Here is a 14,039-nt window from a genome sequence, read left to right on the forward strand (position 1 = left end):
TGTGAAAAATGATGTTGGTATTTTAACAGGGATTGCATTGGATATGTAGATCACTTTGGGTACTATAGACATTTTAACAATGTTGATTCTGCTGACCCACGAGCATGGTATGGTTCTCCACCTGTTTATGTCCTCTGCTATTTCCTTCCTCAGTGTTTCGTAGTTCTCCCAGTAGAGATCTTTTACCTCCTTAGTTAAATATATTCCTAGATATTTTATTTTCTTTGTTGCTATTGTGAAGGGTATTGAGTCTTTGATTTTGTTCTCAGTTTGACTATTGTTGGCGTATAGGAATGTTACTGATTTCTGTACATTCATTTTGTAACCTGAGACTTTGCTGAATTTGTTCTGGTGATTTTAATCTTCAAAATTAGCCATGTGGGCAACCTTAGACCAAGGTGGATAACGATAAACTACTGAAAGCTATAGTGGAAGTGAATGCATTTCCACCTATGATGAATTAGCAGCAAGGTTTGATGTTACTATTCCAACAATTTTGGGCCATTTGAAACAAATCGTCAAGGTAAAGAAGCTGGGTAGATGGGTACTGCATGAATGAAATGAGCATCAGAAGAGAAATTGTCTTGAAGCTTGACTTTCTTTGCTTTCATGACATAAAGGTGAACTATGAAAAATGGATTCTGAATTGCAAGTGTTCAGCATAATGGTTGGATAAAGATGAAGTACCCAGACACAGTCTAAAACCAAATATCCATCAAAAAATGCTAATGGTATCTGTTTGGTGATGCAGCGCTGATGTTATCCACTACAGCTTCAAGAAGTCTGGTCAGTAGACTGCAGCAGATGTCAACTGCAACCAATTGCACAAAATGATGAGGATGCTTACTATTAAGCAGCCGAGATTGGTCAATAGAGACAGCCCAATCCTCTTGCAAGACAACACTCGAACACATGTCACACAAACAATGCTGCTCCAACTTCAGAAGCTAGACTTGGAAACTCTCTGTCATCTACCATATTCACCAGACCTTGCACCAACTAACTACCACTTCTTCCAGGCTTTGGACCACTTCTTGGGAACAATATTCAATTCTCAACAAGCTGTGTAAAACACCTTTTGCGATTTCATTGCCACTCAGTCTCTAGTCTTCTTCACTACTGGCATGAACAAGCTACCATTAAGATGTAGTCATATCTCAGGAACTCTTTTTAAGTAAATTGTTTCTGGGGCACAATTTCAAAGATAACTGAATTCTTTCTTCTGTTCATATGCTTTTGTTTACTTTGTGTTTTGCTTTGTTATTTTGAAGGGAAAATGTATTGTTGGTGTGGAATTCCTTTTACTATGCTATCTTATGATGTTTGAAGAAGGTTTTATTGCTTTGTCTAGAGCACAGTAAAGTTCTATCTTACTTATGCCTGGAAAATAACAGAAAAAAAATACTACACATACATATTCAGGCCAGACCTTAACAAGAAATATATGACCATCAGGACAACCCACTGGTTTTTTCAAGACAAAGATAGTCACTCATTCTCAATCTCTTTTGAAGGAGGAAAAGAAAATAGTTCATTTGGTCAGTTTTGCATACGAAGGAGAAAATTTTCTGCCAACTCAATCACTTTAGCATGAGAAATAACTCTTGTTAGCCATGGATGACAAATGTCAAATTCAGAAGAAACTGAGTAGAACACTAATGTCCCTGAGATTGGCATTTCAATAGAATTCACAGGACTAGGTGTAGAGAGAGGTGTACAAAAAGATAAATAGGAGAAACAATCGGAAGATATACATGAAAGGTCATGTAGAAGAGTCTACTAAAAACAGGGATGCAAAATAGAGTAAGGGTTGTTATGGGAGCAAGTTAGGGATATGGGCATCATTCATCACTGTGGATGCCTGGGGATTGGTTTAATGATCCATTAAAATAGATTTGTAATTTAGAAAGCAGTCTTACTTCCATTTAAATAAAAACATGTATAATAAATGATAGAACAAGGACAGAACGACCTCCCTTCTGTGAACAGAGGTGACCCACTTCCTTGTCCTTTTTTGCCAAATTTAATTCAGGTAAATAGAACTGAATTTTTTCAGATAATGAGAAATAATTTTTTGTGGGTTGTTAGAAATTATATTTAAAACTTTCTTAGAAACATCCTTTGAGGAGAGCAAATTGTGCAGGGAAAAATAGAAAAAGACATAAAAATCCAAAATCTAATTTCCCTTTTTCTACTAACTAGCTAACAGTCTCTTTGCTGACTTCCCAGGCCTTGTTTTCCTAATCTGTGAAAAGAGAAATTCTAAGATAATTTCTCAGTTCCCTTTCTATTGCTATATTTTATTGTCCTCCTATGAATATTTATTGAACACCTGCTAATCCTGGAGCCAGATTGCCTGAATTCTAATCTTGCTTGGCATTTATAAACTGTGTGACCTTGAGTCAAGTTCTAACCTCTCTGTACTTTGATTTACTAATCTGTAATACCAGTAAGCACTTGACAGAGCTGTTATGAAGGTTAAGTGAGTTAATGTACTTAAAGTGTTTATAATACTTTATGGCACACAGTATACTTTTTTAAAGTTTAGTTATTAATATATCCACACTAAATGTTGAGGAATAAGAATGGAGATAAATTCTGTCTTCAAGGAATTTGGAGTCTATGGGAGGAACTCAGAAAAGCAAACAAAGGAGGATGTAAGTAAACTTACCCGAAAGTTAAAGGAAAGCTTCACAGAGGAGATAACATTTTGAAATAAGCCTTAAAGGTTTAGGATGTTGCCAGTGGGGAAGAAGATTAAAAGATGTTCCACTTTGAGGGGACAGAATAAGAAGAGGCACACAGATGTGCCAGTAAATGGTAGGAAGTTCTAAGGTATATGGCTCATATTCAACCTACACAAGAGAAAGGATTTAGTTATCTGATGGATTCATTAGTCACTAACCAATATAGAATACCTCTATGGAACAGTTCTGATGCCCATTAAGGTCTGGTAACTCTCCCACTTGTCCAGGGATAAATTGATTTCTGATCTGCACTAAACAGTTGGTTGAGTGTGGTTAAGGTCAGAAGACAAAAAGCCTGATAACTGCTATATGAACTTCCACTTTCTATACCATACCCCTTTGGACATGATAAGCATTTAGGGTGTCATGGACTATCCATTATACACACCCCTCCAGCTAGAGTCTACAGTGTCTTCCACCGTACCTGGTACTTTATTTAGTCCAAACTAGTCAGCTCTGACTAGGGAGAGAAGTGCCTTGATCTTTTTTTATTCAGCCTTATTGAAGTATAATTGACAAATAAAAATTATATATATTCAAGGTGTACATGTGATGTATCAATATGCACATACATTGTGAAATAATTACCATAATCAAATTAATTAACATATCTATCACCTCATATAGTTACCTTATTTTTTTATGTGTGGTAAGAATACTTAAGATCTGTTCTCTTAGCAACCAAGTATACAGTACATTATTAACTATAGTCACCATGCTTTACATTAGGTCTCCAGGACTTATTCATCTTATAACTGCACAACTGTACCCTTTCACCAACATAATTCCATTTCTTCCACCCCTTGACCCCTGGTAACCACCATTCTACTCTCTGTTTCTATGAGTTATACTTCTTTAGATTCCATATATAAGTGAGATCATGCAGTAGTTGTCTTCCTGTGTCTGGCTTATTTCATTTAGCATAATGTTATGCAGGTTCATTCATGTTTTCATGAATGATAAGCCCCTTGATCTTAATCAACTCAACCCACAAGCTGATGGGGGCTAGGACTTGTCTGTCATCTACATCCCTAACTTTCATAACATAGCACCACAATTCCCCCAAGGGAATATTTACTCCATGTTCTACAGTAACCAACTCAAATTTACTGAAAATTAGACAGTATACAGGAATCATAGCACTGCTACCCACATCACCTTTGTCTTTTTTGCTGTCCAGATACTATTACTTGCCACTTATATCAAACCTCTTCTGACACCAAATCTTGACCAAACCACAGCCAGTTCTCCCATATTTCTGTGCCTAATGTGCACTCATATGAACCAAGTTCCTTTCCCATAGTCCCTATTCTATCAAGTTGCAGATGTCATCACTTTCTCCAATGAAAAGGGCTAAAGTGCCAACTGTCTATATGGCTTAACTTAGATCATCTGAATTATGATCGCAAAAGAGCTAACGACATGTTAATCATTTTTTCCTATGAAATGTTAAAGAAACAGATATGTCATATTAAAAGGGATTTTATAGACCAATCATCATCAGAAAGAGGTAAATTAAATAAGGATTATACTTGCATCTGACAAATCCCAGCAGATTTTCATGCTTTGCTCTATAGTATCTTTTTAAAACTTTTCTTTTATTTCAGAGTATTACGGGAGTACAAATGTTTTGGTTACATAAATTGCCTTTGTGCCACTCAAGTCAGAGTCAGAGTGTCAAGCATGCCCATCCCCCAGATAACACAACATCTGTTAGGTGTGAATTTACCCATCCCCTCCTCTCCCCTTCCACCTCCCTGACACCCTATGAATGTTACTTCCCATATGTGCACATTTGTGTTGATCGATTAGTACCAATTTAATGGTCAGTACATGTGGTGTTTGTTTTTTCATTCTTGGGATACTTCATTTGGAAGAATGGGCTCCAGCTCCATCCAGGGTAATCTGATAAAAAAAAATAGTTCACCATTTTTTATGGCTGAGTAGTACTCCATGGTACACATATATCACATTTTATTAATCCACTTATGTATTGATGTGCACTTGGGTTGTTTCCAAACCTTTGCAATTGTGAATTGTGCTACTATAAACATTGGAGTACAACCTCTGTGAAAAGTAGTATAGAGATATCTCAAATAATGAAAAGTAGAACTATCATTTGATCCAGCAATCCCACTACTGGGTATCTACTGAAAGAAAAAAAAATCATCCTATATAGTATCTTTTAATATGACATATGCAAATGACATAGGATAAAATACAGCATAGAGTTATCCAAGGGTCATTTGCTTGAATTCTAATACTTATTCCTACTAACTCAATTGATTTTGTAACTTAGAATTTTTGGTACCTATGGAAGCAGCTTGCAGCTTAAAAGTGAATTATTTCCCTAATTGGGCTTATTGGTGACCTAACCACCATATATTCTGTGAGAAACAGCTCAGGCCCCAGTATTCTTGCTTATCTGTCTTAGAAGCAAATAAATCTATAAATCAACTGCTAAAAATATCTTGCCTCCCAATATTTTGGCCCATAGTGAGATCTGTAAAGCTTAGCTATTATACATCACCTTTAAGTCATTAAAAATGTTCACAAAGAAAAATGTGCTTTTATTGAAATGTCTGTTGCCAGGTATAAATGACGGGGTCAACATTTATGAGTCTTTACAGCTGAGCTTTCATGTCTTTCCCAAATGATCTCCAAACATGAGTGATGTAATACATTGCATTATGTATCTTAAAGCACTGACATTTTATTTATTGAGTCTTTAAATGGTTTTATATGACTGCATTTACACCCTGGCTCTGAAAATTTAGAAATTTTATAATTCAAAATAATAGTTATAATGTATAGACTAAACAACCTGGCAGACCCTGGAATCACTTAACCTTCAGGGCAGATTGACATTATATTTAAATCCATAAAAAATGATAGGTAAGCAATGTGATGGATATGTTAATTACTTTGATTTAATCACACCACATTGTGTGCACATGTGTGTGTGTATATATATATCAAACATCACATTGTACCCCATAAATGTATACAATTATGATTTACAATCAAAAATATTTTTTAAAATTTATTTTTTATTTGTATATATTCATGGATACAAATGCAATTTTGCTACATTGATATATTGCATTGTGGTGAAGTCAGAGCCTTCAGTGCATCCATCATTGGGGCAATTCACATTGTCCCCACCAAGCAACTTACCATAATCCAACCCCCTCTTACCCCCTCGATCCCTCCAAGTCTCCATTGTCCACCATTCTCACTTTGCTTCATGTGTACACATTATTTAGCTCTCACCAATAAGTGAGGACATGCAATATTTGTCTTTTTGTGTCTGAGTTGTTTCACTTAAGATAATGGATTCCAGTTACATCCATGTTCCTATAAAAGAGATGATTTCATTCTTCTTTATGGTTGAATAGAATTTCATTGTGTATATATGCCACGTATTCTTTATCTAATCCTCCATTGATTGACATTTAGGTTGATTCCATATCTTTTCTATTGTGAATAGTGCTATGATAAACAGTCTCACAGCCACCCATAACAAGGCAGTTGGTATTGTCTTAAGTATGCTTAGAAGAGCTTGGTCTCCCCTGTTTCTCCCTGGGCAAGTGATGACTGCAGCTGCACCACCTCAAACTCATCCAAAGGGTGGGGTGCAGCTCAGCATTAAACTCTCAAAATGGTGCCTTTGGCCTGTGACTAGAGAGGGTGGGACTCCTCCCAGGCAAGCAGCATGGACAAGAAGCTATTGAGACTGCAGTCCACTCACATCTTGGTCTCACATCAGCCCATTGCCGTACTGTGGGTATTCTTCTAGATATGTATAGGAGAGCCTAGTTTTCCTTTCTCTTCTTGGTCAGGCAGTGGCTGCTGCCTCATCAGTCCAAACTTGGCCCAAGGGTGAGGCGAAGCCCAGCTTTGAACTCTCAAAATGGTACCTGAGGCCTGAGACCAGGAAGCGTGGGGCCATTCCCAGTCAGGCAGCATGAGCAGGAAGCTATGGGAAGTGCTTCCCACTCTCATCGTATTCTCACAACAGCCTGTTGCAGGGTGGTGGCTATCGTCCTAGACATATGTCTGAAAGCCTAGTTTTCCTGTCCCTCCCTGGCTAGAGAGCAACTACAACTGGGTCAGCCCAAATTTGGCCTGAGAGTAGGGTGCAGCCCAGTGTTAAACTCTCAAAATAGTGCTGGCTGTGGGCCTGAAACCAGAGAGTGTGGGGCCCTTTAAGGCAAGTAGCATGGGCAAGAATCTGTGGGGAGTCTGGTCCAGGGGTGTAGGGACTCTCCTACGTGTGCATGAGAGTACCTGGTGTCCACTTTCCCTCCTTGGAGCAGTGCAGTCACAGCACATATGTCTGTAGAGCCCTGGTATCTAGGCTTTCAAAATGGCACCCAACTGAAGTTCTGATGTCTGTGGGATTCCATGTGGGTTCCTTTTCTGGAGCAATGTCTCTGTAATCTTTAGGCTACTTCCAGTGCTAGGCCTGGGGCCCACATTGGCCAAGAGATCCTCCTGTAGCTGAGATTATAAAATTCATTTCAGAGTATGGAGCCCTAGGGGGTTCTCTCTTACTGTTTTCCCATATCCAGGAGCTTCTCCTGGCTCTTCACTGGTCCCTGACTGGGCGAGCTGCCTGGAACATTTTCCATACTTACTTTTGGTTCTTCTTTTCACTTCTCTGGTAATTCTTAGCATTCTCTCCTAGATGATTGGTTCAAAATGTGAGTATCTGATCACTATTCTGGTCCCTTTCTGTGGAGGAGGCACATCATATCTGTGTTTAGTCAGCCATCTTGATCCTTTACCCTTAATATTAACAATACTAATATTAAGTTTTTAAAAAGAATCTAGAGATCAGTTAATGTGGGCAGTTCTTTCATACATATTCTTTGGTTGCATCACTGGAGGATCCCAGTTCTCTTGTACAAATAGAATAAAACAGAATAAAGGGGAAAACATTGACATCTTCATTTAATTATAGGTCATGAAATATGAAAAGTTTCATTCAATCCCACTTTGCAGATTTAATTTGCACTTTAAGATGAAATGTTCAATCTTACCACCTCTTTCCACTTCAATTCATGTGCATTTATAGTTTCTCTTTCTTTTGTTTTATTGTATTTCCTGTTTTCACCGCAAACTCTATGCTTCAGTATGACTGGTTTTTTGTCAGTTCCTCAGACACATTATGCCCACTTGTGCCTCAAGGCCTTAAGCTTCTCAGGGAGGACTTCCCTGGCCTTGAAACTGGGTTAAAACCACCTGTGATTCTTCACAACTATTTTACGTATTTAATGTCTGTTTTTTCCTAAGAGCCTAAGGTCCATGAGGTCAGAACTTATATTTAATTTGTTCATTACTGTAGCCTCAGTATGCTTAGTACTTAGCATATAGTTATCAAGTTCCTGGTAGAGCTTGCAGGAAGCCCTTCCATGTTAATCTCTCCAGATTCTTAGAAGTTGTAGCAATGCTTTGTTTAGAAGTTATATATGGTAGGCATTATCCAAACTTCCAGTTGCTTGCAATTGGCTCTGTAGACGTCAAATTTTTGCCATAGGAATGCTTTTATCTTCCCAACTAGATTAGAGGCACATTGGTGGGCAGAATAAAGTCTTATTCCTTGATATCACCCATTTTGGCTGTCATCATGCTCTGACTTAGTTGAAAATAAGCACTGTTATATAAAGATACCCAGAAATAAGAATACCTCTAAATATAGAGATAGTCTTGTTTTCTTGTCCAAGGTGTGTTGAGTCTTATTCTAGACTGAAATTGGCTTGATTATTTTTCATACACCAGCGTACATCAAGCATTTGAATTACAAGCAGGGAAAATATGTTTAATTTCAAGAAACAAGCTACAATTTTATTCATAACAGATATACATAGGCACAAGTTAACTTCTTTCAAAATAAACAATGAGAGGTAAACTGGTTTTACATTTGTTGCTTCACAACTATATAGAATATTGTAATCATTAGATTTATTTGCTTCCAAAGAATCAGAAATCAGACTTAAGCAAACTCCATAGGGGGATGTTTAAAAATGCATTTGGAATCTTATTAAGATTCAAGCATCTGTTACTTTACTTTGCTACACACACATGAATACACATACATACACACCCTCATTCATCTTGCCTGCCCTATTCTCTGGCCCTGTCGCAATAATGATCCCTGAAAAGTAGGGAGATTATAGAGTTAATAGGCAAATTTTTAGGTTGATTATATTCTATTTTCAGGTAGAAGTGTAAAACATGAGATCTTTCTCACCAACACCTCCTTAGGATCCACTACTCAGCCTAGACTTACATGCCAGATTTGGTACTTTTCGCATGGTGGCTATATGGTAATGTTTTGTTTAATTTAAGAAGTTAGTAATGCTGTGCCAGCCATTAAAAATAAATATCTGCTGTTGCAGCGTAGTATCCTGGGTCTGGAATTTTAATGAACATTTTTTGTAGCAATAAATCGGATTAACTGTATAGAGCTGTTACATGCTTGTTTTAGCTAAAAATATCATTTTGGTTCTGCCACAATTTCTCCCACTCTCTTCTGGTTGTTTACTTCTGTAAATTAATTTAAATTTGAAAATAACATATGGTTTTGAGTCATGGTCAGATGACTATAACTTCTTAAGTATCTAAGGAATTATACTTTTCTATTCTCCTTTTCATTTGCTTTAGGCCTAGAAGATTGTTCTGCAAAGAGCAGGCTCTCAATAAAGCAGTGGCTTCCCAACTTCACTGTGTACGAGTATCACCTAGAGTGTGGGTCAAGAATCTGCATTTTATGAATTTCTTCCCTCAGCTTATTCTGATGTAGATGTCCCATGGGGCCATCTTTTAAGAAGTATTACAATAGTTGTGACCCCCATAATATCCTGAAATAAAAAATAAATAAAAATTAAAAAAAGGAAGTATTACAATAAAATTTGATACATGGCTGAGGAAAGAGGAAGCCAATTTGAGAATAACTTGGCAAATCCAAAACAATCTAAGATTTTGATCAATAACAAACTAAGGCGTGTTAAATGGCACAAAAATTCATCAAAAATTCATTCTAATAAAGATGAGTTGAACCAGATAGGACAGTGGATGTTTGAGGGCTTACTGTCAACACATTTTCTCTAATAACATAACACAATTTTCTGGTATTGATGCTTCAGATATGGTGATACATAAAAGGAGAGGCACATAAATCATTTAAGATATTCAGTAGTCCTTGCTTTCATGCAAGGACTATCATGCTTTCAGAGCAAAGACTATGAGCCAGATCAAGACTCACTAAAGAGTCTCCCTAAAATTTGCCATATAGGTTGAATTTGTTCGTTTGTTCCAGACCACTTAACCAGGTTTATGGACTAAGAAAGATGACTGAGAGCTGCATCTGGGAACTTTGCAAAGTTTCAACTTGGTTTTAAAAAATGGTAGTGGTGGTGTGGGAGAGGAATCTGGAGGAATCTGGCTGACACCAATTTCATATGTGCATAATAGAGTTAATTCTAATATACACTTCTGTATTGCCTAGCCATAGAAATGTGAATTCATTTGGCTTGAATTATATCTGAGCAGGAGAGAAGCAATCTTGAAAAAGCTGTTTAAGAACTTTGTTGACAACTTTAACAATAGGATATAGGATCTGTGATATGCTGGGTGAACATGTCTTCACCCAGCATATTTGAACAAATTTTAGACAGTAGAAAATGATGGAGCAATACAAATATTTACCCAATGGCATAAAATAACACTGGGAATTTGTTTATAGAAACTATTTCAAGGTGATATTAGAACAACTTGTGTTAGGTGAGGAAATTTTATAATTGGACTATGATTCCGTATTGCCCAAAGCTACAGTTGAAAATTATAGTATCCATTTGAACTGTGTTATGTTGGTACAATGTAACATTGCCCCCTCCCCCAACCCTGGGATAAAAAGTACACGGGGTGTACACGGTCACTCTAATGCAGTACATAAAATAATTAGTTATAAATCTCTGTTGAAAAATTCAGAAGGCCTGTTGTCTCATCCAGACTCTACCACTAATATATCAGTGCGGTTTCTCACTTCATTTTCTAGGCTTTAGTTTCTTCATATATCTAATTCTTCATATAGTTAATTCCCCCCACCCTACAAACAAAACCCAGTGGGAAGAAAATCATTGTTTTGGCTATTTTTTTTCAATCTAGAGGAATTAGCTGGAAGGCTGAAGGGTGGATTCTTCCTTGTTTTTCTGTCTCCTCATCTAGCAAATAAATATGTTAGATAACCTCTAAAAGTCCTTGCTTTTGTTTTTTAATATAGGAAGCTCAACAACAGTTGTGTAGGGAGAGTGAAGAAAGATTCTTTACTGAGTGAGAAGTTGAACTAATGGTTTCTGAGAGTTTTTCCCACTCTAAGATTGTAGAAGGCACTTGTATTTTTTCCCATCATTTTAATTGTAATTTGGAACCTACGTGTCCATTGAATCCAAGCTTTTTTTCTAACCACAAATTAAAAATAAGCAATTCCAAGTTGTAATTTTGCAGATCTAGATATTTTTTATAAGTTCTAAGGTAACCACGAAGAAAAAGGCTCTAGTAGATACACAAAAGATAAAGGGAAAGGAATCAAAGCATTTTAGTACAAACATTCAACAAATCAAAAAATTGGTCCCACCATTTCTGAAGCCATGTTCTTCAAAGATCAAATAAAGATGAGTTTTATGGCCACAGATTTTTAACTATAAAAAAATCAGAAGGAGCTATTTAGAAAAAGAGGGAGGGGGAGAAACCAAAAGAAATTGATATCAAATGCATGTGAAGGCTTAGGTTGTTTTTATTGTATGTTTTTAGGGGAAGCAGTAAGGAGGCGGGGAGGATAAAACCAACGATCACAGCAGCGAGGTTGAAAGCTCTAGAAATGTCCTCTGGCTAGATTATCCACCTGACAAATAGGAACATTTAGCTGCCACTTAGGGCAGAGAAGAATATAGTATAATTACATCTTTCATGATAGGAAATAAAAAGATGATATAACCTTTAAAGAATTCTCAAGTGGTGTTTTAGAGGCTGAACTCATGGCAACCCATGAATGCGGCTTGGAAAATCTTCCTGGTGCTACTATTATATTTCCACAAGCATCTTCAATAGACTGGAAATAGTACTGTGAGGCAAGAAACTAGATTTCACACACATCTCTGTCACTAATTAAATAATTGACTTTGGTCTGGTTACTTCCCTTCTCTGGGATAATTTACCCTATATATAAAACAATGCTTTTTAATTCAGGGACGAGACAATCACTAACTTCCTTTCACCATTATCATTCCTTTCACCATTATCATTCTCTAATTTATTGAGGATCACCATAACAATAATGATGAAGGCTTCCACCTATCACCTGCTTTCTATGTGATATGGACTGTTCAAAATGCTTCATATGAATTTAGTGCTCATTTTAGTGTACACAACACAGTAAGGTAGGAATGATTACAACTACTATTATTTCATGCAAAAATATGAGACCTCAGAAATAAGATAACTTGTCTAAATTACCAGCTGATAAAGCCAGAATTCGCACTTTAATCTGTCTAATTGCAGAAATCAAGTTCTTAAGCACTACATTGCTTTCCCACCTAATATGTGCCAGTAATGTAAATTATAGTATATATTGAACCCATAGGAAAATGCCATTTGTTTTTATTTTCTCCTCTTTTGAAGTAGTTGCAAAATCTTTCAACTCTTCAAAAGTTTTTGATATTATTATTTACTGAGTATTTTCTTTGTCAAAGGCACTGTGCTAAATGCTTTACATGAATTAATATAAGTCTCAAACGACCCTATTAAATTTAAACTATTATCATCCCTTTCTATGCATGAGAAAACTGAGGCATCACATTTGGTAATCTACTAGAGGTCACACAGATGGGTATTGATAGGTAAATTCAAACTCAGTTTTGCCTGACTTCAAACAAAACCCCTTCTACTGCTTTCAGGTTTTATATTCTTAGACACAAATGTACAGATTGATAGAGAAGAACTTCCCCAGGAAAAACAGACACACCCTAACATACTCCTCAATTACTCATGCAGCTATTTGGAGGATGTCAAGATGCTTGAAACTCTAAAACATCTGGCACTGAAGCCAACAGGAAATGAGGATGGATGAGAAAAAACACAATTCGTATCATTGAGTGGGTTTATGTTGCCCCCACAGCATTATGTACTCTTTAATTTAGTTGACTGTTTTTCTATTTCCAAAGTTATAGAATAGTTGGTACATATTTGCCTAATATAGGCTTCTCATGAAGAATTAATAATTTTTACCAACATATGTCAGTAGAAATCAAGTCTTGTTCCTAGTTAGTGTGGGAACCTAGCATATCAAACACTTAACGGACGTAGGCAAAAAAGTACAAGGAAATATCAAATACTGTTACGTTATATTGGGAAAAAAATAGAGTCCTAGTAAGAAATGAAGCACAAGACACTCCAAAAATTTCTCCCCAAAGAAACCACATATTCTTAAAATGCCATTCAATTCCTTAGAGTTGTCCCTTACTCTGAGTTAACTTATCTACTTTCCATAGAATAGAGGTACTCTGGTAATAAAGGCTGCATGAAATAAATTTCTGTTAATTGAATCCTATTTCCTCATAAATATCTATATAAAACTATTTGTTTATCTGAAGCCAACATAAAAATACATATCACTCAGAAACTGAGTAAAAAATAAATCGTGGTTTAAAGAAGCAACTATGATTTCCATAGAGACTTTGGTATTCCAGTGATTTTGAATTACGTTTTGTTAATTATGAATATTTGTTTATTCTAAATGGCTGCTTTTTCCCAGTGTTGGAATTCCTAAATTGCTTGACCTCAAACATAGTTTGTGGAAAATTCCCTCATCTAGAGGCATACACTATGCCTTCTAAAGTCCACTGACCACATTCACCTTCATAAGTACAAGCTTTTCTATTATGACCATTGTTTTCTTGTAAAGTCCATAGTTACATTTAATAACCAAGTATAATCCTTTATCACGATTGCAAGTCCAAAATAAAAATATGCTTCTTTTCAATCAGACCTCATAATTTCCAGCTCTATCCCTAAGAATAAGGTGGAATAAAAATAAGATTATCATAAGACAAAGAAATACAAATATGAGGTGTTTGGAGGCTTGCTTCTCTGTAGAGGGCTTTTGTATGAAGTAAAATCATATTGCCTTATGTAGGTAGATAACCACTTCTCAAATAAGTCAGACTGTCCCTACCCTACAGATCAATAGCTAAATCCTTCTGGAAAATTGTGTTTGATAGCTGAAAGTTG

This window comes from Propithecus coquereli, unplaced genomic scaffold (genome assembly GCF_000956105.1).
Source record: "Propithecus coquereli isolate 6110/MARCELLA unplaced genomic scaffold, Pcoq_1.0 Scaffold92, whole genome shotgun sequence".
In the NCBI taxonomy this organism is placed as follows: domain Eukaryota; kingdom Metazoa; phylum Chordata; class Mammalia; order Primates; family Indriidae; genus Propithecus; species Propithecus coquereli.